General features: G+C 39.8%; 1 long non-coding RNA gene across 1 annotated transcript; it reads right to left on the reverse strand.

The window, feature by feature from the left end:
• Positions 1 to 744: 744 nt before the first annotated feature.
• On the reverse strand, positions 745 to 23,915 carry LOC134298212 (uncharacterized). Its single transcript, XR_010005161.1, has 4 exons — positions 16,183 to 23,915; positions 13,347 to 13,450; positions 12,593 to 12,740; positions 745 to 5,732 (listed from the first exon to the last, which is right to left on the reverse strand). It is a non-coding gene; the product is annotated as an uncharacterized LOC134298212 (long non-coding RNA).

The following is a 23,915-nucleotide window of genomic DNA, read 5'->3' on the forward strand; positions in this document are numbered from 1 at the left end:
AGGATTTTTGAGAGTTGAAGGCCAAAACATCTGGGGACCCAGAGGTTGAGAGCCACTGCTGTATAACATTTGTATCCTATTTCTTATGGCCTGATCTCTAGACTTATTCATAATATTATTCGTGACCTGGTTCCATCTTTCTTCAACTTCTTGCATTCTATTTTCATTTAATTTTACATCCATAATTTCGAATTCCATTTGGTTCATCATATACTGATACCACGTATTTGCTGTCCACTTTGATTTGTCTTTCCATCCCAATACTATCACCACTTGTGTGCACTCAATTATTGCTTCCTTTATTTTCTTGTAATTTCCCATTCCCTCTCTTTGTACTAAGACTGCTATTTCTTTTGTTATAATGGAATCAGTTCCTAATATTTGGTTTGACACATTTTGTATAGTCTGCCAGAAGTATTGCACCTGTTCACATTCCCACATCAAGTGCATAAACCACCCTTTCTGTTGACATCCATGCCAGCACTGACTGCTCCCCTTTTTATAATAATACATTAATTGACAGGGGACGGTACCACTTATGTAATATTTTCCTCCTCATTTCTCTTACTTTTGTATTCCTTGTTGTCCCTATTGTCTCTACCACTTATCTCAATCTTGTTCTGTAATTTGTAACTCCATTTCCGACATACGGAAGTATTACTTGTAAATTTTTAAAATAACAATGAAACATCCTTTCCCTATAATCTGGAAAACAATGCTTTAGAATTATTAAGTAACCAGCCTGTGGGTCTCCAGGTGTTTTGGCCTACAACTCCCAGAAATCCCGGCCAGTTTACCAGCTGTTAGGATCTTTGGAAGTTGAAGGCCAAAACATCTGAGGACCCGCAGGTTGAGAACTACTGGAGTAAACTATTTGTTATAAAAAAGTTTTTAAAAATCTCATGAGTAATTACAGTATTTTTCAACAATAATGTTATTACCCCCATGTTACTCCAAAATGTATTGTATCATCATTAACATTATCTTGTGTAGGGTGCCTAAAGTTGACCAAAATGTATGCAGAACAAAACTTGCTATTCTCAGATTATGTTGTACTGTACTCTTTGTCGTTTTGACTTAATGGGAGGATTGCTTCAATTTATTGCAGTTCCAGATTTTTAAGGGAGAGTCAAGCATGTACAATGATATTTACTAGGCATGTGCGATCCAGGAAAAAAATGGTTCTAAACTCAGTTCAAAAGTAGGGGGTGCTAGCGCTTCGTTTCTAAAGTCTTTTCTGAATTTTGAAGCAAAAAATTCAAAACTTTCCAAAAATTCGGACTATTTGTAATTAATTCATTAATGGCAGATTTGCATGAGCAATAGCGAAAAACCGCACTGGAGGGGGGGACTTTAGAGGACTTTCCCACTCACATTTTTGAATTATCCTGATGAAACTTGCTATAGTGGTAGAACCCATTTACCACCGTTAGCTCACCAAATTTCAGAACGTTTCCCTTATCCTCTGATTTTTGGCAAATTTTCATAGTTTATATACAAAACCATTTTTAATAATTGCAGAAATTTGTTCCTGGTTTGAAATTTTATTTCCTTTTTCATTGGGTTGTATTTACTTTGAAAGTCATTGTTCTACTTTGGAAACTCTGTTTCTGTGGTTGAAACTCTGTTAAATTGGTGGACAGTGGACACCCAGCAAACCATAATGTGCTATCATAGCACAATGTCCCTTGCGCAAAGACAAAGTTCTAGCAGTGTAATAAAGTTTTGACATGTTTTTGTGACAGAACCAATTAGGGAGTGACAGTTACCAACCAGGAACAGAAATCATAGCACATCATCAAACCACTCCCGACAGATGCTCATCGGCCTCAGGTTAAGGAAATCTGTTCCTGGTTTGAAAGTATTATTTCCCATTTCATATGGCTTTTGGGGGAAGAGAGTTTGTTACTTGAACCCTGAGGGCTTGAACCCAAAGAAGGATTCAGCTATGTGTAACGTGGCTGGGATCCCCAGACTTAGGGAATCCACTCCAGCAGAGAGGGATTCTGTGAGTGATGGGACACACAATGCCTTGAGGCCAATCAAACACACAAAACAAGAGACGCAGGGCCTTAGTTGAACCCAAAGGATTCACCAATGTAACTTGGCTGGGTTCCCCAGACTTAGAGCACCCGACAGAGAGGGATTCTGTGAGTGATGGGACACGCAGTGCCTTGAGGCCAATCAAACACACAAAACAAGAGACGCAGGGCCTTGGTTGAACCCAAAGGATTCACCAATGTAACTTGGCTGGGTTCCCCAGACTTAGAGCACCTAGAAGAGAGGGATTCTATGAGTGATGGGACATGCAATGCCTTGAGGAGGTCAATCAAACAAACACACAAAGCAAGAGAGGCAAGGCCTTGGTTGAACCCAAAGGATTCACCAATGTAACTTGGCCGGGTTCTCCAGACTTAGAGCACCCAGCAGAGAGGGATTCTGTGAGTGATGGGACATGCAGTGCCTTGAGGTCAAACAAATAAATATAAAATAAGCCTTTCCCCCTAGTACCAAGATACCACCCCCACTTTATTATCCAAAAAATAAAAGCTTCTTCTAGCTGCTTGCTTGATTTTAAAATAAAATACATCAGATACTTGAAGTAAGTTTTGCCCTCCCTACTCCCACATTTTTTCTCAAAAATAAAACGTTACTTCTTTTGCTTCTTTATTTTAGAATTTTAAAAGAAAAAAATTACTCCCTTTCCCTCCCCTTTTTTCTTGATTAAGTTCTTCCTTCAGTGGCTGCCCCACAACAACAGGCCAGGCAGGCAATCTGTGAGTCAGGCAGCAAAAGGAAAGACCAGTCAGCAGCCGCAGCCAACCTCTCCCTCCAGCCTCCCAGCCCAGAATGAGCCTCGTGGCTTGCATGGGGCGCTTTTCAGGGAGGACGTCAAAACCCCTCCCCTTGCATGAAGGTGCAAAATGATTGGTCAAGGAGGCAAGTCCAGGCTAGGCTGCTTCTCCCTGAAAATCAAGTTTGGTTGTATTCAAAATCCTTCCTCATATTTCTGAACATGTTTCCGAGCCCATTGAATGATTGGGCTCCAAAGCTTCAAAATCATGGGTTTTTTCCAAAGCGATAATGCGAGTTGGAATCCCATTCGCAAATCGGATAAAATACGTTTTTAATCCGATTTACGACGATTCTGATTAATTCGCACATGCCTAATGTTTACATCTTACTCTTGTCTAAACCTTCACAGCATTGTGCTATACGTCAACTTTAAGTACTGTAACCAAAGTCGTATGAAACTTTCACAGACCAGACAGATACAAATACTTATGAATTTGTTCTATGCACTGGCTTGAGGTTAGACAGTGGTTCTCAACCTGTGGGTCCCCACAATCCTTGTCTGCACATTAAATATTCCATGACTATAGCATACACACACACACACACACATGAAAAACTGTCTTATGATTTATATTATTGGATTATATTTCTGTTTGTAGTGGCCTCTTGCCTTTGTACTTTGGGGAATCCCTTCTCTGTATTGTTTACTGCAACCCCAGGTGTTTTGGCCAATAACTCCCAGAAATCCCAGCCAGTTTACCAGCTGTTAGGATGTCTAGGAGTTGAAGGCCAAAACATCTGGGGACTCACAAGTTGAGAACCACTGGGTTAGACAGAAACTCGGTGCATGAGTTTCGCAAAGTATCTTTTCTATCTGCAAGCTTCTGTGTTCCTGAGACTTCTATACCGCCCTTGCCAGTATATTTGGACAAATTACTATAATTTTTTTTTTGCATTCTTCCAGAGCAGGCTGAAATTAAACTGTACTGGATGCCCCTATATTGTCACCCACACATCTGTTCATTTCATCCTAGAACTGCTTTCAGAGGCAGCTGGTGCCTCCATTACCCACTTCTTTTTTTTCCTTTCAATGAATCAGCTGGCCCTGGGAGACTTAGATCTCCTCCAGATTTCCACCAGCAAAAGAAATGTCACTGTACCCACAATATATGACATTATGGATCTACAGTGTTCCTGCCTAATTGTTTCTCCAGTGCTGAGGATTAATGGCAAGAACTAATGCTGTCCCTTCATTAACTGTCTCACTCTTTCTATTGTTAATTTTGAAGTAAAAGCTTTTGTTGATGCAATATAACAAAAGTTTCATACAGCTATACTAGATTGCAACTGCTTCAGCTTGGGGAAACCTTCTGTCAGGAAGATTGATGTAATTAGAAACACTTTTTCCCTTGTTTATATATTATTATCTGCAATATATATTTTCTTTGTCCATTTAATAATATGAAATCCAGATCTCTCTATATAAATCCAGATCTATACATATAGAAATGAAAATATGCATGTATGTATGTATTTTTCAAGATGGCTCCTACTTCCAGAGACTCCTGTGACTTCTGCAAACAATGGACCTGGGCCAAATTTGCCATACGGAACCCCTCTATGGCCAACAGAAAATACTGGAGAGGATGAGGGAGGGGGAATTGACCCTGGATTATGGGAATTGCAGTTCACCTCACATTCAGGGAGAACGTCCAGAGAGCACTGTGCACCCCACTGATGAAGGATCTGGAATAAACCTGGCACACATGCCCCTCATGACCAACTTTATGTACTGGTGCAGTTTTATTTTGAGGGGGGGGGGGGGGGGAGAGGGAACCGACCTGGGGTAATGGGAGTTGCAGTTCACCCACACCCAGGGACCACTGCAAACCCCACTAACGATGGTTGCATTATTATGTAGCAGGAGCAGCAAGGTAACACAGTAAGACTTATGCATAATAGGGCCAATACATACTGGTCCCATTGCACACCAGTGCATGTAATGAGTGTTGTGTCCATTACTCTTCCATTCTGTGTAGAGGCAGCAATGGTGCTTTCCCTGCCACACCAAATGGTCATCAACTTATCCAAGAATCATGTTGTTGTTTATTCGTTCAGTCACTTCTGACTTTTTGTGACCTCATGAACCATCCCACACCAGAGCACCCTGTCAACCGTCGCCACCTCCAGCTCCTTCAAGGTGAAGCTAGTCGCTTCAAGGATACCATCCATCCATCTTGCCCTTGGTTGGCCCCTTTTCCTTTTTCCTTCTATTTCCCCCAGCATCATTATCCATGGATCATATCAAAATTTATAATTGTGACCCAAAAACCTGTCCTCAACTTATACATGAAGTCGACTTATACATGAAGATATATGGTCTATCTAATGCTATAAGTATTTTTGCCTTGCTTTTAGCAACATAGTGCAGGTCTATGTTAGCCATCTCCACATTGGGAAGCACTTGAGGAAAAAGAGTAGGTTACATGCACTTTTGGATTGTGTGATCACTTAGCTATGGCTAGGAGCAAATAAAAGGGAAAGCAGTCTTGTGGTCAATATGTAAAAACAAAAGGGTTGTATATTAAAGTCCCTAAGATGTACAAAAATATTGAGATGAGAGGATAAAAACTCCCCAAATCAATGGATCTGCTGTTAGCCTTATGTCTCAAGATGCAGACTGCAAACTAGAAGCATCAGTCATGGGTGCAACAATATTGGATTACATCACAAGCAATATAGAATCAGTGGTTGTTCTCTATCTCTGCAGACAAAACTTTGGCTGCAAGTCAGAGATCATTCCTGGAAGCAGTGCAGAAGTATGGATTCATGAGCTAGACTCTATCCCTGCAAGCAAATATTTTACTTCCACAGCAACTGCCTCTTCTTCTTCCCTGGTGATTGATCCAAGTCCTGGTCAGATGTCACATCATCACCTAAAAAGAGAAAATGATAGAAGGTGCTCAAGTGAGGCCACCATTAAGTTCTAGAAATATGCATCATTATAGGTTCTGCTTCTTTAAAAAGTAAGATTGTTTATCATAACTCCTCTCCCTTTTCAGCTGCAAGTCTGAGGTAAGCTTCTCCAATGTAGATTTTTTTAAAAGATCTTATTTATTTTGTGTTACAGTCTATGCAAAAAGAAAGTTCTCTTGGTGGTTTGAAAATAAATATGTGGTGGAGTATGTCAGCATTGCCTATCAAATCGTTGTGTGGTGCCAAACCTGGAAAAGATACCTGTCATTATAAATACACACACAAATAGGAGAATAATCAGAGCAGTAGTGACTGGATAATTTATGAGCTAGACAGCAGGTCTATGCATACGATTCTCCCCAGAGGATCTGCAGTGCATTCTGCCAAAACGAACAGTTCTTAAGACAATCCTGAGCTTGTCTGAGCCAGCCTTTCCTTTATGATTATTATTAGCAAGGGGGGGGGGGAGGGGAGGCAGGGTAGCGAAGAAACATCTATGTATATTTTATAAGAAAAACAATGAAGGCTGGTTTTCCTGGAGCAACACAGTTTTCATTTCTCATAAAACAAGATTATCAGGCAGAATTGATATGCTTGCAAGAGAGCTGCCTGCGTGCTGCACAAACTGTTGGGTGGCAGTCTTTGTCCAAAACCTGAGCCCTTACAGCAGGCATGGGGAAACTTTGGCCCTCTGGGTGTTTTGGACTTCAACTCCCACAATTCCTAACAGCCGGTAAGAGGGCCAAAGTTTCCCCATGCCTGCCTTACAGCTTTACCTGTAACACTTATTTTCCTTTTGGTCCAGAAGAGGAAGTCTGTGCTGGAGTGGTTACCACAAAGGAAGCTGAGAAATAATCTGGAATGGAACCTCTGGGTATTTTCCTGGTATTTGATATCCTGAAATGCTAGTCTTTTAGTTGCCCTGGACCAATATTTTTCCATTTTTCAGTTTCATAGCCAAAAGGAATTTCTGAACATTGGTGACTCCCACAAAAAGATGGTAAAAGATGTAAATCCTAAACTCTGTCACCTTGGCATATGAGGACTGATAACTAAATTAGTTTCCGCTCTGCTGCGGGAGAAAATGAATATTCCTCTGAACAAAACCTTTCCTGTTGTATTTTTAATGTAAAAAACATGTAGTTTTTTTCCCTAAAGAATAAGTTCTGAACAACAGGATGTTCAAATAGAAGGGGAAGACTGAGGAAGCTTTTTCAGTGTTGCTCTTTATACAATCATGATCAAAATGTCACAACTTAGTCCCTGAGGAAATATATCCAGGTTTTGCTGCTTTGCCCTTCACAGGACAGAGAAGGCTATAGCTGGATTTTTTTTTTACCCTGATCATTTATATAAGCACTTCTAAATGGTGGATATACCTCCTTTGCAATCATAAACGAGGTTTTCCGTTCTGCCTTCTATATATATAAAAGAGTGATGGCATCACGGCGACCCACAAAACAACAAAACTACAGGCCCCCCAACCTCAAAATTTGACAACACAACCCATCATCCACGCCTCTAGGTTGATACAACAAAAAGAAAAGAAAAGAGAAGTCCTAAGTAGAGGGAAAGGAATAATTGTTTTTATCCAATTGCTGCCCACTTGGTCTAGTAACCCACTCAGCCCAGGAGACAGGCAGAGTTAGGCCTCACTTAGGCCTCTTCCACAGATTATCTAATTTGCACTGGATTATATGGCAGTGTAGACTCAAGGCCCTTCCACACAGCTATATAACGCATTTATAATGGACTCAATGTCAGGGGAAAACCTTTACCCTTTACCTTAACTACCACCAATTCCTCAATACTTTATTTCCCATTCCACCAGACTTCGCCACAGCAACGCGTGGCCGGGCACAGCTAGTATAATATATATTCAAATTTTCTCTTCCTGCAGTTTATGATGTGTTATCGTGATATGAGCTAACAATGTTACATCAATGATGGTAAAATTGTTTGAGTTCTGGATTATGACTTTGGAGACCAGGGTCAAAATTGCTACTTGGGGAACTCCAGATAGGCACTGTATCCCAGGATCTGATCCCAGGCTTTCTGTTTATCCCAGATTATCTGGCAGTGCAGACTCATATAATCCTGTTTAAAGCAGAAAACCTAGGATTAGATTCTGGGATATAGGTCCTGCCTGGAAGGGCCCTCAGATAGGGAAATCCACTGGATAGGTCATACTTTGCCATCCTTGAGGGAAGAAAAGTGCAAATCTCATCTGAAGAAATCTTGCCTGGAAAATCCTTTGAGACTCACCATAAGTTGGCATTGACCCAAAGTCACACCACCACCACAACAAAAAGTGCTACTCTTTATTTGTTTAATGCATTCACATTTCTTTGTTTCATGAACTTAAGAACTGACTTGTTTACAAGCCCTGAGAGCTTGGTGGACAGCAGAAGGCCCTCATTCATATTTCCCCAAATCAAAAATATGTCAACATAGTGGACCATTTTCCAAGATTGCTCTGTTGACATTCTCAGAAATTGTTTGTGTTACTGTTCTTATGCAATGAATTTTACAGGGTGACCCTCATAGTGGCAAAATTCCTCACAGTTGAAACAAGGCTGAGAAAGAAACTAACTTCGGATAAGGGTATTACTTGAAACCATGTATATTAATTTTGACAATGAGATGGGAGAATTTATTAATGACTGTTTGTACACTATGGACTGTAATAAATATTGTTGTTGTATATCTGAGAAAGATGCCCTGGAACTCAGCTAGTGGTCTCGTCCAGTGGTTCTCAACCTTTGGTCCTCTAGGTGTTTTGGACTTCAACTCCAACAATTCCTAACAGCTGGTAAGCTGGTTAGCCTTCCCTAGAAAAGGGATCTTGTGCCTATTAATGATCATCACAAGAAAGGAGTTGAAATCCAAAGCACATAGAGGACCAAAGGTTGAGAACCACTGGTCTAGTAAGTCCAAGGCTGGATCTATACTGCCATATAATGCAGTTTGGAATTAAATTATTTGGTCAGTATAGACCCACATAATGCAGTTTAACTACATTGAACTGTATATAATCCAGTTTAACTGCATTGAAGTGCATTATACGGGTCTAAATTGACCATATCACGCAGTGTAGAGCCAGCCTTAGATCCAAAACTAAACTAGCAATTGTCCAACTAAATTTTCAAGAAGGGCAGGGAACATAATAATAATAGCAGTGCATCTTAACATGACAAGGTACATGTTATTCTGTTGACTAGTCAATTCAGTTCTTTTGTGTGTATGAAACTCACTGAGTACTATTCCTGGCTTTGCGTTTGGTCTAAGGAGTTCCTCATTATCTTCTCCTCATGATAAAATTCCTGTGTGAATACTGAATACAGTGAAACGAATACAGCAGAGGCTAACCTAATATATTACTTATTACTCATACTTCTAGGCTGCCATTCAAAATAAATTTCTTCCCAATGAAACAGACAAGTAGAAAAAATACAACAGACAAGTAGAAACCTGCAGCAATGATATTACCAGCATTAAAAATATTATGGTACAATCAAGGGAAGACACAAAACAATCAGACTTCTGAATAATCCAAAGGATAATCTTCAATATGGCTAAAGATAAGGAGATTTTTTTTCTTAGACAATCATAAGAGGTTGCCTGAGAATTAACAATGAAGATGCTCAAGAGAGAGAGCTCTGTAGACGAAGGCCGATGACTGAGAAGACTTGGTCTTGGCCACCAGATTAATCACTCGTAATGGGTTCTTTTTTTCATGTCAGGAGTGACTTGAGAAATTGCAAGTCACTTCTGGTGTGAGAGAATTGGCCGTCTGCAAGGGCACTGCCCAGGGGACCCCCGGATGTTTAATGTTTTACCATCTGTGGGAGGCTTCTCTTATGTCCTCACACGGGGAGCTAGAGCTGACAGATGGGAGCTCACCCCGATCCCTGGATTCAAACCGCTGACCTTTTGGTCAGAAGTCCTGCCAGCACTCATTGCACCACTGGGAGCTCCTACTGGTAAAGGTGGGAAATGAGCAAGGCCTCTCCAGCAGATCTTAAAAACTAGGCAGGTTTTTAATGCAAATCTAATATAATACAGACTTCCAGGGTCACTTCAAAATTTGTATGCAAATCCAGAATCTTTCCTTTTTTATCAATCCATTGCTAATATGCTAGCATTGATTTCTGAATATCAAATGATCTTACAGAGATAGGTGTTTATGGAAACATAAATGATGAGCGAGCTTTCCATTTATTGAAAAAAAAATTAAAATATGGGAAGTATGCAACTGTCCAGATGTTGTTGGAGTGATACTCTAGGATTTCTCACCACTGGCTTTGGTGGCTAGGTCAGCTGGAGTCCATCTAGACCTAGTATAGTTCCCACTCCTGTTTTACATCCATTTTTCATTGTTAAAAGCCATTTACAAAAAAAAACTGACATAAAATTATATCCAATGTTATAATTATGCAGGACTCGACAGAGAAAAAGTAAAAAATGAACTGAGAAGGGTAGTTTTTTCAGACCTTGAGAGAAGAAAGCAGTTTTTCTAGCTTCTACTGTGGCTACGTCCTGCAGAGCCCTAAAATTAGCTGCTCTGTACTTTATTGCAAGCTAACACAGACCAGATAGGATCTCAGTGAGTGAATGTGCTCCTACAACATATAACGGTCCCAAGACAAGCTTGGCTTTAAAGGCTAAAGTGCAACCATCTGCTCTATTGAAGCTGTGTGGGTTCTGTTGAAATCAATAAAATTATGTCAAGGCAAAAAAAAAATTGTTGTCTTCAATCGGACTGAGTAATTATACTGAATCCAAACCATGCATATTTTTGATAAACTCAAAAATAATTTGGGATGTTATTTTTTTTTTAAAAAAAACCAGATAAGGCACACCTCCTGTCAGTCACTCCAGTCTTGAAGATAGTACCAGATACCTCAGCTCATCCTTGATCTTAAAGAATTATGGGGGGGAAATTATGAAATAGTAATTTATGGAAAAATAATTTATGAAATAAATAAATTGTGGCAAGTCTTGGTGGTATGAGGATACCAAGTCACCTTGTCTGTCTCCTGAGAAATCTGTATAACAACCAAGTACCACAGTAAGAACAGACCATGGAACAACAGACTGGTTCAAGATTGGGAAAGAGTACAACAGCGCTGTATATTTTCACCCTACCTATTCAACTTGTATGCAGAACACATCATGCTATGTGCGGGGTTTGATTAATCCAAGGCTGGAGTTAAAATTGCTGGAAGAAACATTATCAACCTTAGATATGCAGATGATATCACTCTGATGGTTGAAAGTGAGGAGGAGCTGAGGAGCCTTATTACCAAGGTGAAAGAAGAAAGTGCAAAAGCTGGGTTGCAGTTAAACATCAAGGAAACCAAGATTATGGCAACCAGATTGATTGATAACTGGCAAACAGAGGGAGAAAACGTGGAGGTAGTGACAGACTTTGTATTTCTAGGTGCAAGGATTCCTGCAGCTAGGAAATCAGAAGACGTTTACTTCTTGGGAGGAGATCAATGACCAACCTTGATAAAATAGTGAAGAATAGAGACATCACACTGGCAACAGAGGTCCACATAGTTAAAGCAATGGTAGTCCTCATAGTAACCTATGGGGAAGGCTGAGCGAAGGAAGATAGACACTTTTGAACTGTGGTTTTGGAGGAAAATTCTGAGAGTGCCTTGGACCACAAGAAGATCCAACCGGTCCATACTCCAGGAAATGACTGCTCACTGGAGGGAAGGATATTAGAGGAAAAGATGAAGTACTTTGGCTACATGATGAGAAGACAGGAAAGCTTGGAGAAGGTAATGATGATGGGAAAAATGGAAGGAAAAAGGAAGAGAGACCGACCAAGGGCGAGATGGATGGATGGTATCCTTGAAGTGAATGGCTTGACCTTGAAGGAGCTGGGGATGGCCATGGCTGACAGAGAGCTTTGGTGTGGGCTGGTCCATGAGGTCACAAAGAGTCAGAAGCGACTGAATGAATAAACAACAACAACAACAACATTTATGAAAGGAAGGGAACCTTTCTTCTTTAGAAAGCCATTAGAAAGCCATTTCTAAAAAGAGGAAAATGAGAACAAAAGCCTTCCTTGGAGGCTTTTAAGCAGAGGCTGGATGGCCATCTGTCGGGGGTGCTTTGAATGCGATTTCCTGCTTCTTGGCAGGGGGTTGGACTGGATGGCCCATGAGGTCTCTTCCAACTCTACTATTCTATGATTCTATGATTTTATCCCTGTACTATGTTACATCTCTTTACTGGTTCTCTCCATACAATTTTCCCCTGGACATCTCCAGATGTCCCCTCGGGTGAGAAGGGTGGGGTATAAATAATTGAAATAAATAAATTGAAATAAATATAGTATTTTTTTAAGCCAAAATTGAGTTGCTCATCTTAATTGCCCTTCACTGCACCCTTTTCCTCAGTCTCCCAAGTGTATTATCACATCATAGATTTCCCTGACAGCAGTACAAGAATGCCTGCTTTATTTAAAATGCTTCTTCTAAATATGCTGAACATTAAACTTGCTTTCCCTCCATCCCATCAGCTAAGGACGAGGCTGGTATCCCAGGACAATGAGGATGCACTCCATTTACAGTTGTTCTAATCAGGATTATTATCATTTGAATAAGCCATTTCTAAAAAGAGGAAAATGAGAACATTTTCTTTGTGATCTCAAGATTTGTTGGGATTTGTAGACCATAAACCAGAGCCTGTGTGAGAAAGGCATGACAATTTTGGCAAAACCCAGAAAGCTATAATTCACTGGTAATTTCCCCAGCATTTTGTTGAGAGCTACAAAAGAAAACCATCATCAAGAGCAGCCAACCTTTCTCTGTCAGCTTGTCCTCCATTCTTCCTGTTTGGAAAGGCGGGGGATGACCCAGGGGCTTCTGTGGGGAGCTTTCGCCTGCCAGTCCTCCTGCATCAGCATTAATGAAAGGAACTCTGCTGCTGATCATCCCTGCTGATATCATCTGGGGAGAAATGAGAAAGGCAGGGGACCTGCTTGTGAGCAGAGAGAAGGGACTGAAGGAAAGCAATCATGGGAGCAGTGAAGAGGGAAAATTGAGCATGCAAGGGAGAGAATGGGAAACTGACAGGCTCAAAAAAGCGTATTGTCAGGCATTGTTTGGCAAGCTCAATACAGTACCTACAGCCAGTTCAGATCTCTGCCAACTCAATGTAAAAGGTTCTCTGGCAGTTTTGAAATTCAGTATGTTGGGGAGAACAAACAGGGTAGCCATTTTGGAGTTCAGGACTTTCCAAACACCAGTCCTAAAAAGAACGACAAGTCGCAACGTACATAGCCGAGACTATACACAAGCACCTAGACTGTGTGGAGGATGGGAAGTCAAGGAGAAAGATATGGGAGAAAGGTGTAGAGAAAAAAGGCATTTCATCCTCATCTCTGATGGTAAGGAGAAGCTGTGTAACCAAGGAGGAGGACTTGATGGAATGGAGAAATGCTGCCCTTAGTAACCCATCTTTTTTTAGTTGTGGGCAACTCACAACGTGATGTGCAAAGGTTTAAATAATATTGCTTATGCTAAGGATTCAGCAACATTTTGGAATTAATGTACCTTGGCACCATTTTAACTGCCATGGTCCAATGCTATGGAATCATCATTTTTGTAGTTTTACAAGGTTTTTAGCCTTCCCTGTCAAAGAGTGCTGGATCTTGAATCTGAAAGAAAAGCAAGTGAGAAATAAAATAAAATTTCCCCCCTGAAATCTCAAGCAAATTTAATCTTTTACATTGCCCTCCATCTTTCTGCAGCTATCCATTGTTATCCCATCCTCATCTTTATCCATCCTTGCTTCATTTTTTCACACAACTTTCAATCTTTTTTAAAAAATATTATTTCGGTTGTTTCAGCCAATACTGTGTTAGACTCAACTAGAAGAGACCTATTGAATTAATTGCTGAATGGTAATATTAAGGACCTCATCACATTGAGGGCCTTGATGCGGGGGGTGGGGGCACATAGGGCAGCAGGGCAAATTGTGGGGCAGTGGGAACACTCTGTCATCCGGCGCCTTGCATCACCCACACCACCCACTTGCCCACCAGGTGCGTTGTCCCCATTATTCCTAACCAGAACAAGGGCAGTCTTCTGTGTTGAGGTGTCTTCCTCTTACTACACTTCCTCCACCCAGAAAGCATGGAGCCCCATCGGAAGCAGTTGTATGTGAAGGGATGAGATCCAGTGGGCTCTGTACCGACTGAGTGGAGGAAGTGTTTTACAACAATGATTTTTGGTCATGTTATGAGGTCACAACTCTTCCATAAATTCTAGGCATTCCTTAGCTGTACTATAACTGGGATTACCAGCTAGGTTTAAGCCATGGTGACATTAAATATCAACCCAATTTTTGTTCATGCCAGAGGTTGAGCTATAAAGTTTCATTTACACAGTCCAAAGTTAAGAGACTGTCACTGACAATGAGATAGGCTTTAAACAACAATGTATTTGAAAGCCCCATTGCTACCCCAGCACTCTGGTTCAATTCGTCCAGAGGAGAGACTTTGAGTCTACCACCTTTTCATTGTGCTCTGACACAGAGATATGACTCCCCAGTGTATCATTTTCAGTTAAATGGAAAAAGGTTTCTCTTTTATTTTTCTGTATCAAGTCGTGGAAGATCTAGTTTTTAAAAACACACAGAAAATGAGTACCTGACAACATATACTGCATTTGTTTGTTGCCATATATAAATCAAGGTAAAAAATGTGTGCAGTGACAGTATAAAATACATTATGAAATTGCTGCCACATAAAATTCCTATGCAATATGAAAACAAAGGATCTTTTAAGGGCATTAATTATAAAGTTTCTACTGAGGCCTTTTATAATCTCAAAGAAACCCTATTTTTTCAGAAGCCACTAGATGTCAGACTAAGTTCTTAGAAATGATTATCTCTAGAAATGATTCTCACATTACTAGCAAAGTGATCTTTTATCAGGACTTGTATCTCTATCTAATATGATATTGACTATTCTGCTTGGGTTGCTGTGAGTCTTTTGGGCTGTATAGCTTTCTCTCCTGATGTTTCACCCACATCTGTTGCAGGCATTCTCAGAGGCTGAGAGGTTTGCATGCCTCAGATGTGGGTGAAACGTCAGGAAAGAAAGCTTCTGGAACATGGCCATGCAGCCCAAAAGACTCACAGCAGCCCAGTGATTCCGGCCATGAAAGCCTTTGACAATGTACTCTGCTTGGGATTTTAACATTACGTTCATTAAGTGATGTTATGTTCCAGTTTTCATTTGGATATTGGATTCTGAGTCAATATCCAATACTAATATTCATCCATATGAAATACAATTTCATTTTATTTTATTGTGTTTTAAATACACATTTCCCAGGAAAAATATGGAAATAATTAATTTTCAATAAATGATCAGTTTTTCTAGTAATGAATATACAAGACAATTAGCTATAACTACATTCAGGGGTGGCTGGGAGCTCTATATCAGTAGCACCATTGAATGAGTTACAAAATATGCTGAAGCCTGTCACCAAACTATGTCCAGCATACTGGATAACTCCTTTAAGATACAGACTAAAACTTAAAGTGAATTGACATTCTGTTGGCAAGGGGGACACCACATACCATTGAAAGCATTTTGTTACCACTGCAATATAGTTGTAACAGTATATATGTTATTTGGAAGGGATGCATTCCAAATCTATATATATATAAAAGAGATAGCATCAGGGCAGCGGACAAAACAACAAAACTACAGGCCCCCCAACCTCGAAATTTGACAACACAACCCATCATCCATGGCTCTAGGTTGATACAACAAAAAGAAAAGAAAAATAAAGTCCTAATTAGAGGGAGAGGAATAATTGTTTTCATCCAATTGCTGCCAGTTACAAGGCTAAGTTCCACCCACTTGGTCTCCTAGCAACCTACTCAGCCCAGGGGACAGGCACAGTTAGACCTTACTTAGGCCTCTTCCACAGATTATCTAATTTGCACTGGATTATATGGCAGTGTAGACTCAAGGCCCTTCCACACAGCTATATAACCCATTTATAATCTTATATTATCTGCTTGGAACTGAATTATCTTGACTCCACACTGCCATATAATTGCTGGAGTCTTCCTTGCAGGATCTTGAGCATTACCTTACGGGCATGGGAAATAAATGCCACTGTACAGAAGTTTGGGTATTCTTTAGCATTTCCCTTTTTGGGTATGGGGATATAAATTGATTTTTCCACTCTGATGGCCATTCTTGTGTTTTTCATATTTGCTGGCATATGGCATGCATTACCTTGACAGCATCTTCATCATTCATCATCATCATTTAATTACTTATTAATCGCCCTCCATCCAAGATGCTCTAGGCGATTTACAAGCTAAATTGTAAAGGATAAAAATACATACATACAAATATTGAATCACCTTCCAAGATTTTAAACAGCTCAGCTGGGATCCCATCGTCTCCTGCTGCGTTTTTGTTAGCAATGCTTCTTAAGGCCCATTCAACCTCACTCCTCAGGATGTCTGGTTCTAATTCACTCACCACACCGTCAAAGCTATCCTCTATATTATTATTCTTCCTATACAGATCTGTATATTCTCGCCACCTTTTCTTGATCTCTTCAGCTTCTGCACCTAACAGATGCAGACATCTAGGTACCAAAATAAGAAGAAAAAGCCTTCTATTCACACACACATATACACATATGCATAAATGCATGCATACACACATATGATACATAGACAACCTGCTTTTCAGTCTTAAAAGTCATCTTGTTCCTACCTAAATAGCTTATAAAAAATTAGAACTAACAGAACTAAAATCTTCAAACTAAATAACACAACAAATGAAGCCAGAAGCAAATAGAATCAAATGGCTACAATCTCATACACACTTAGTTTTGAATAATTCACACTGAGTGCCATAAGATGCATTTCTAAGTACGACAAAAAAAGCAGATTTTTTTAAAAACACACACACACACACACCAAATTCAACCCAAACCAAGATCCAGATAATTACTTTAAAAACATTCACAAAAATTAGGGATTCACCATTGTACAGTAAAGCATTTCACAAAATCCACAAAGATAAATTAAAGGTTGTATGGGATGACCTCCACTTTGAGAGGTACAGAATATGTTCAAAGTGAATACTAAATATATAAATATATCTAGGGTTGGGTTTTTTTTTTTGCTTTAAACAGGAATCATCTACTTGGAATGGGAACTGAGCACTTATTTTCCTGATGCCTGAAGCAAGTGAATCCTAGGCCAACTATTATTATTTATACAAGCTGAGAACCTGAGGGTATTCTTGCTACACACCCTTGGACATCATTGTGTGTCACAGCATGACTGAGACCCTTGGAGGGTTCCTGTAGACTTAGTAGTGTGACTGATAGAATGGTCTTTTGTCCATGGCACAGAGATACTATGAGGAGAAAGCCATACCTGTCAAATTTCTGTCCATCACACAGCTGCTAGAGGCATGGACACTTGTCAGAAATGATCAGCACTGAGGAAATGCCAGAAGTACTAATCCTGTGTATACAAAGGCAATGCTGATAATGTCAGAGGGTGAAAATAATGACGATGATAGGATAGTATAGACTCATTTCTCCTTTCCACATTGAATAATTGAGCCAATGAGGAAATGCTTAGGTTGGTTGCTTTTTTGTTTGAAAGAAGAGATAACCCCCCTCCCCCCAAAAAATATTGTAGTAAACCAGGTTAAACTATTTGTCCAGCCAGCCTTGTGTTTGTTGACTTTGATTGACAATAGTTGCTTGAGGTCTTTGGAAGAAAGGTCTCACCCACGCCTTGCCACCAGGCTCTTTTAGCTGAAGATGCCTGTGGTTGAACTGGGAACCTTTTACATTCAAAACATATGCTGTATTTTCAAGTGATGACCTTTCTGACCACTGAGTAATACGCCCTCAGATTGAGCATATCCTGTGCAAACCAGATTCTCATATTTGCAAAGAGGCCATAATGTAGAATTGTTCTTGTTGAACATATTTATATGATGCATTAAAAAGTATTTTGCAATAATAAGACTCAAGAATTGCAACATGTTTAAAACAATACAATAAAAAGATAAGCATTTCATTATAATTATGAGAAGCCCTATGGATAATAGCCAAAGTTAACCATTAAAATGTCTGGACAAACAAAGATGGCTTCAGTTGTTGAAACATCTGATATTGGAAGCCGACATGCTCAATCCACAATGTGGGTGCTACACTGCAGGAGGTTTCCCTCTGTTTCACAAGAAATAAATCACTTCTAAGAGTGAAGAAAGATATGAAATATAATGTGATCACCCAGATTATTTTATTTTCAAGCTCCAAGCCCACAAAGCCAAATGCAGCTTAGCTATTTTTGGACCACTGCCCTGAGTTTTCCTAATCTTTCAGCTTCCAGCATAAAATGGAAGCGAAGGCTTATGAACCCCTGTTGGGTTGTCACTTGGGGCTGACTAGCTGGTTTCAACCTGGTGGTCATAAGATGACTTAGACTTGTTTTATTGGAAAATGTTGGCAGCAAAAATAATGCCTATTTTAAATAAGGGGGGAAAACCCAAGCGGAAGGACTAAAGAGCAACAAAATGGAGCAGGAATGGTCACATTCATCTGTCAACAAACCTCCAGACAGCCCTCTGAGGAGTCATCCAAGCTTTGAGAATCTGATAAAATTTATAGCAACAATTATGGAACATTTTGCCTCATTATGAATGAGTTTCTTAGCACCAATTCTACATAGTTCAGTATATACAATCTATCTATATATATAAAAGGATAAAGTTGCGGGCGCAGTGACTATAACAACAAAACTAAACATCCCAGAAATACGAAACTTGGCAACACAATGCAAAAGGCTTGCCTCCAGGTTACAACAACACAACCACACCACAAAACCACAATCCAGACCCACAAAACTCACAACAACGCATCATGCGATAACAACACAACTAAACGCCCCAGAAATACAAAATTTGGCAACACAATGCAAAAGCCTTGCCTCCCAGTTGTAACAACACAACCACACCACAAAACCACACAGGACCCACAAAACTCACAACAACGCATCGTGACTATAACAACACAACTAAACGCCCCAGAAATACGAAACTTCGCAACACAATGCAAAAGCCTTCCCTCCAGGTTGTAACAACACAGCCACACCACAAAACCACAATCCAGACCCATAAAACTCACAACAATGCATCGTGACTATAACAACACAACTAAACGCCCCAGAAATACGAAACTTGGCACACAACTAAACGCCCCAGAAATATAAAACTTGACAACACGACGCAAAAGCCTTGCCTCCCGGTTGTAACAACACAAGCACACCACAAAACCACAATCCAGACCCACAAAACTCACAACAATGCATCGTGACTATAACAACACAACTAAACGCCCCAGAAATACGAAACTTGGCACACAACTAAATGCCCCAGAAATACAAAACTTGACTACACAACACAAAAGCCTTTTCTCCTGGTTGTAACAACACAACTAAACCACAAAACCACAATCCGGACCCACAAAACTCACAACAATGCATCGTGACTATAACACAACTAAACGCCCCAGAAATACAAAATTTGACAACGCAAAAGCCTTGCCTCCCAGTTGTAACAACACAACCACACCACAAAACCACACTGGACCCACAAAACTCACAACAGTGCATCGTGACTATAACAACACAACTAAACGCCCCAGAAATACAAAACTTGGCACACAACTAAACGCCCCAGAAATACAAAACTTGGCAACACAACACAAAAGCCTTGCCTCTCAGTTGTAACAACACAACCACACCACAAAACCACAATCCGGACCCACAAAACTCACAACAACGCATTGTGACTATAACAAATACAAAATTTGACAACACAACTCATCCACCTCCCCAATCCCTACATTCACACTTGGCTTCCAAAAAAACAATTACAATAATAACAATGACAACAACAACAACAATAAGAATCAACACCATCACAGGCAAGAAACAGCCAGGCACTGAGGCTGAGAGGCCAGTCAGTGCTACACTGGGCCTCCAAAAAACAATACAGTAGCATCTAACTTATCCAACCTTCATGACCACAACAACAACAACAATAATAAACACCTACACAGGCAAAACAAAAAAAAGACTATTGTACCACAATAAAAATATAAACCGCATTCAGCAGAATCAGACATTACAACTAACAAGAAACCAAAGACAACAGGGATCTCAAGCAATTATCAATCAACACAAAAATTGAAGAAGGTAACAGACTTCAAATACTACTACTAATGTGAGTATAAAGAAGGGTGGAGGTCACAGCATAAATACAACCTAATGTAGACTGACCAACACCACCAGACTAAGCCACAGCAACGCGTGGCCGGGCACAGCTAGTATATATATAAAAAGATAAAAAAAATTCGGCCTAGGACAAAACAACAAAACTACACATCCCAGAAACACTAAACTTGGCAACACAACCCCTCATCCATGCCTCTACGTTCATACAACAAAAAGAAAAGAAAAATAAAGTCCTAATTAGAGGGAAAGGAACAATTGTTTCTTATCCAATTGCTGCCAGTTACAAGGCTAAACTCTGCCCACTTGGTCTCCTAGCAACCTACTCAGGCCAGGGGACAGGCACAGTTAGGCCTCAGACCTCTTCCACACTGCCTATAAGATACAGATTATCAGAGTTTAACTGGATTATATGGCAGTGTAGACTCAAGGCCCTTCCACACAGCTATATTACCCATTTATAATCTTATATTATCTGCTTAGAACTGTATTATCTTGAGTCCACACTGCCAGATAAATCACTTCAGGGTGCATTTTATGAAGCTGTGTAGAAGGAGCCTCATATAATCCAGTTCTAAGCAGATAATATAAGATTATAAATATACAGTAGAGTCTCACTTATCCAACATAAACAGGCCGGCAGAACGTTGGATAAGTGAATATGTTGGATAATAAGAAGGAATTCAGGAAAAGCTGATTAAACATCAAATTAGGAAATCATTATACAAATTAAGCACCAAACATCATGTTATACAACAAATTTGACAGAAAAAGTAGTTCAATGCTCAGTAATGCTATGTTGTAATTACTGTATTTACAAATTTAGCACCAAAATATCACAATGAATTTAAAACATTGACTACAAAAATATTGACTACTAAAAGGCAGACTGCGATGGATAATCCAGAACACTGGATAAGCGAATGTTGGATAAGTGAGATTTTACTGTAATATGAAATAATTACTGTGGTAATCCAGTCCAACCCAATTCTGCAATCCAAGCATGCCCAACAGATGGCCACTCAGGCTCTCAATAAGAATAAGAATAAGAATAAGAATATCATACAATCATAAGGTTAGGAGACACCCCTAAGGATCATCCAGTTCAACTTCCTTATATCATGCAGGAGGACACAATCCAACCACTCCTGACAGATGCCCATCCAATATCTGCACAGTAATAATACACATCGAATCATAGCATCAGACAGTTAGGAGACACCCCTAAAGACCATCCAGTCCAACCCAATTCTGCCATGCAGAACACAATCCAAGAACTCCCGAAAGATGGCCACCCAGCTTAATACTACTACTGCTACTACTACTAATAATAATAATAACAACAACATAATACAATCCTAAGGTTTGGAGTGACCCCTAAGGATCATCCAGATCAACTTCCTTCTACCATGCAGGACGACACAAACCAAGCACTCCTGACAGATGGCCATCCAAGATCTGCACAGTAATAATACAAATCAAATCATAGAATCAGACAGTTAGGAGAGACCCCTAAAGGCCATCCAGTCCAACCCAACTCTGCCATTGGACGATACAACCCAAGCACTCCCAACAGATGGCCAGCCAGCCTCTCAATAATAATAATAAGAAGAATAAGAATATCATACAATCCTAAGGTTAGCAGATACCCCTAAGGATCATCCAGTTCAACTTCCTTATATCATGCAGGAGGACACAATCCAACCACTCCTGACAGATGCCCATCCAATATCTGCACAGTAATAATACACATCGAATCATAGCATCAGACAGTTAGGAGACACCCCTAAAGACCATCCAGTCCAACCCAATTCTGCCATGCAGAACACAATCCAAGAACTCCGAAAGATGGCCACCCAGCCTAATACTACTACTGCTAGTACTACTACTACTACTAATAATAATAATAATAATAATAACAACAACATAATACAATCCTAAGGTTTGGAGTGACCCCTAAGGATCATCCAGATCAACTTCCTTCTACCATGCAGGACGACACAAACCAAGCACTCCTGACAGATGGCCATCCAGCCTCTACATAATAATGATGATGAAGATAATAATAATAATAATAATAATAATAATAATAATAATAATAATAATAATAATAATAGCATAGAATCCAAGAGTTTGGAGAGATCCCTAAGGGCCATCCAGCCCAACCCTTTCTACTATACAGCAGGACACAATCCAAGCATTCACAACACTTGGACAACGTATAAATACTATACAATACTACACAGGGACATAGACCCCTTCTACCCTCACCACTTTCACAGTACACAAACAACCAAATGCATACTAAACATAAAGACAATCATACAACAGACATTCAATACCACCACTACCTCAACAATTTCTCACCAACACCACCAGACAACGCCACAGCAACGTGTGGCTGGGCACAGCTAGTATGTAATATAGTATGTTGAACAGGATTCCAGCCAGTGTATGCCCCAGTGATGTCAATGTAAGATGGACACTGAACAGAACCTGCTACTAGTTCACCTCTCTTAACCTGTACTTTATTTATTATATTAATACAGGGTATTTGACTATCAGTGTTGCAACACTAAACTCTGTTGCAGTGAGATTAGTCCCATGTATCATTGCCTGCCATGTCAAGAAGAGGGAAGTCACCTAATTTGTTACTCTGCCTGAGGACAAAACAAAGCAAAACAAAAATTACTAATTACTTTCAAACCACAAAGGTCCATTGCAATCAAAGGGCCATAATATTCCACATCAAGTAAGTTAATCACATGATTTGCTTCATACAATATATCTTTTTGGTGTTCCTTGTGGAATAATGTAATTACATACAAGTCAGAACAGCTCTGTGTCTTATACTGTAATTATTTTTGCTTGCAGTTTCATGAACATTTCCTGTCTGAATTTGAACAATGGTTAATATTTTTGAATACCCATGGGCATAGCTAGGCATGCAGTGCAACAAAAGTTATTAGGATATAGCCCAAACTGACATTTTTGGCAGAATATTTGATGCCCAATCATTGACATTTACTGCAGAAATTATGAGTAAGAGTAGCAGACTGCAATAAATGCAGTTGACATGTACTCTGAACTGTTTGTGCCGTATTTGCCTAGGTTTGAAAAAAAAAGTTCACTTACCTTTGGAGGCTTTGAAGAAACCTTTTGTCTATTAAATAATCTTACATAATCAAAAGCTCTGGTTGTTAGAAATAGTTTGTTGTGTGTAGGCTAGGTAAATGTTACCTGTTCATCCAAAACGAGAGGGCTTCCTTTTTTGGAACAAGATGCTTCAGTGCTGAGCACATATAGAAATACCTCCCTCTAGTGAGTAAATATGGTAAATGGTGGCTGATTTCAACGGGTCAGCTAGAAAAATGTATCCAAGAACTTTGTGGCAGTGGGTATTTTAAATTCTAAGATGGACTAAGCGCTCACTTTTTGTCACTGTGCTCAGAGATGGTTTCATTTTTATAACAGTTAAGCTACAATACTTAAAAGGACCCACGGCTAAGTTGATGCAGGTTTTGTGTGGTCAATTGTTTAGACTTATACATGAGTATGTACAGTAGTTAAAAACTCCTGTACTAACATGCTGAAAACCCTAAAAAAGGGTAATATTGACTTTCCAGCCAAAAGATGTGAAATTTAGTGCCAGGCAAACCTTTCTGATGAGGCTGTTTTAGAAACTTCTTCTTCGTTTGCCACCCAACTTCTTTCAGAAGGTGGCAAAATATTGCTGATAAATATAAATTTCAGCAAGGTTAGTGAGATAGAAGTTGGTCCTTGAAGCATCCAAGCCCCAATGCCATTTGGGTTTTTAACTGAATCAC

This window comes from Anolis carolinensis, chromosome 1, assembly GCF_035594765.1.
Source record: "Anolis carolinensis isolate JA03-04 chromosome 1, rAnoCar3.1.pri, whole genome shotgun sequence".
In the NCBI taxonomy this organism is placed as follows: Eukaryota; Metazoa; Chordata; class Lepidosauria; order Squamata; family Dactyloidae; genus Anolis; species Anolis carolinensis.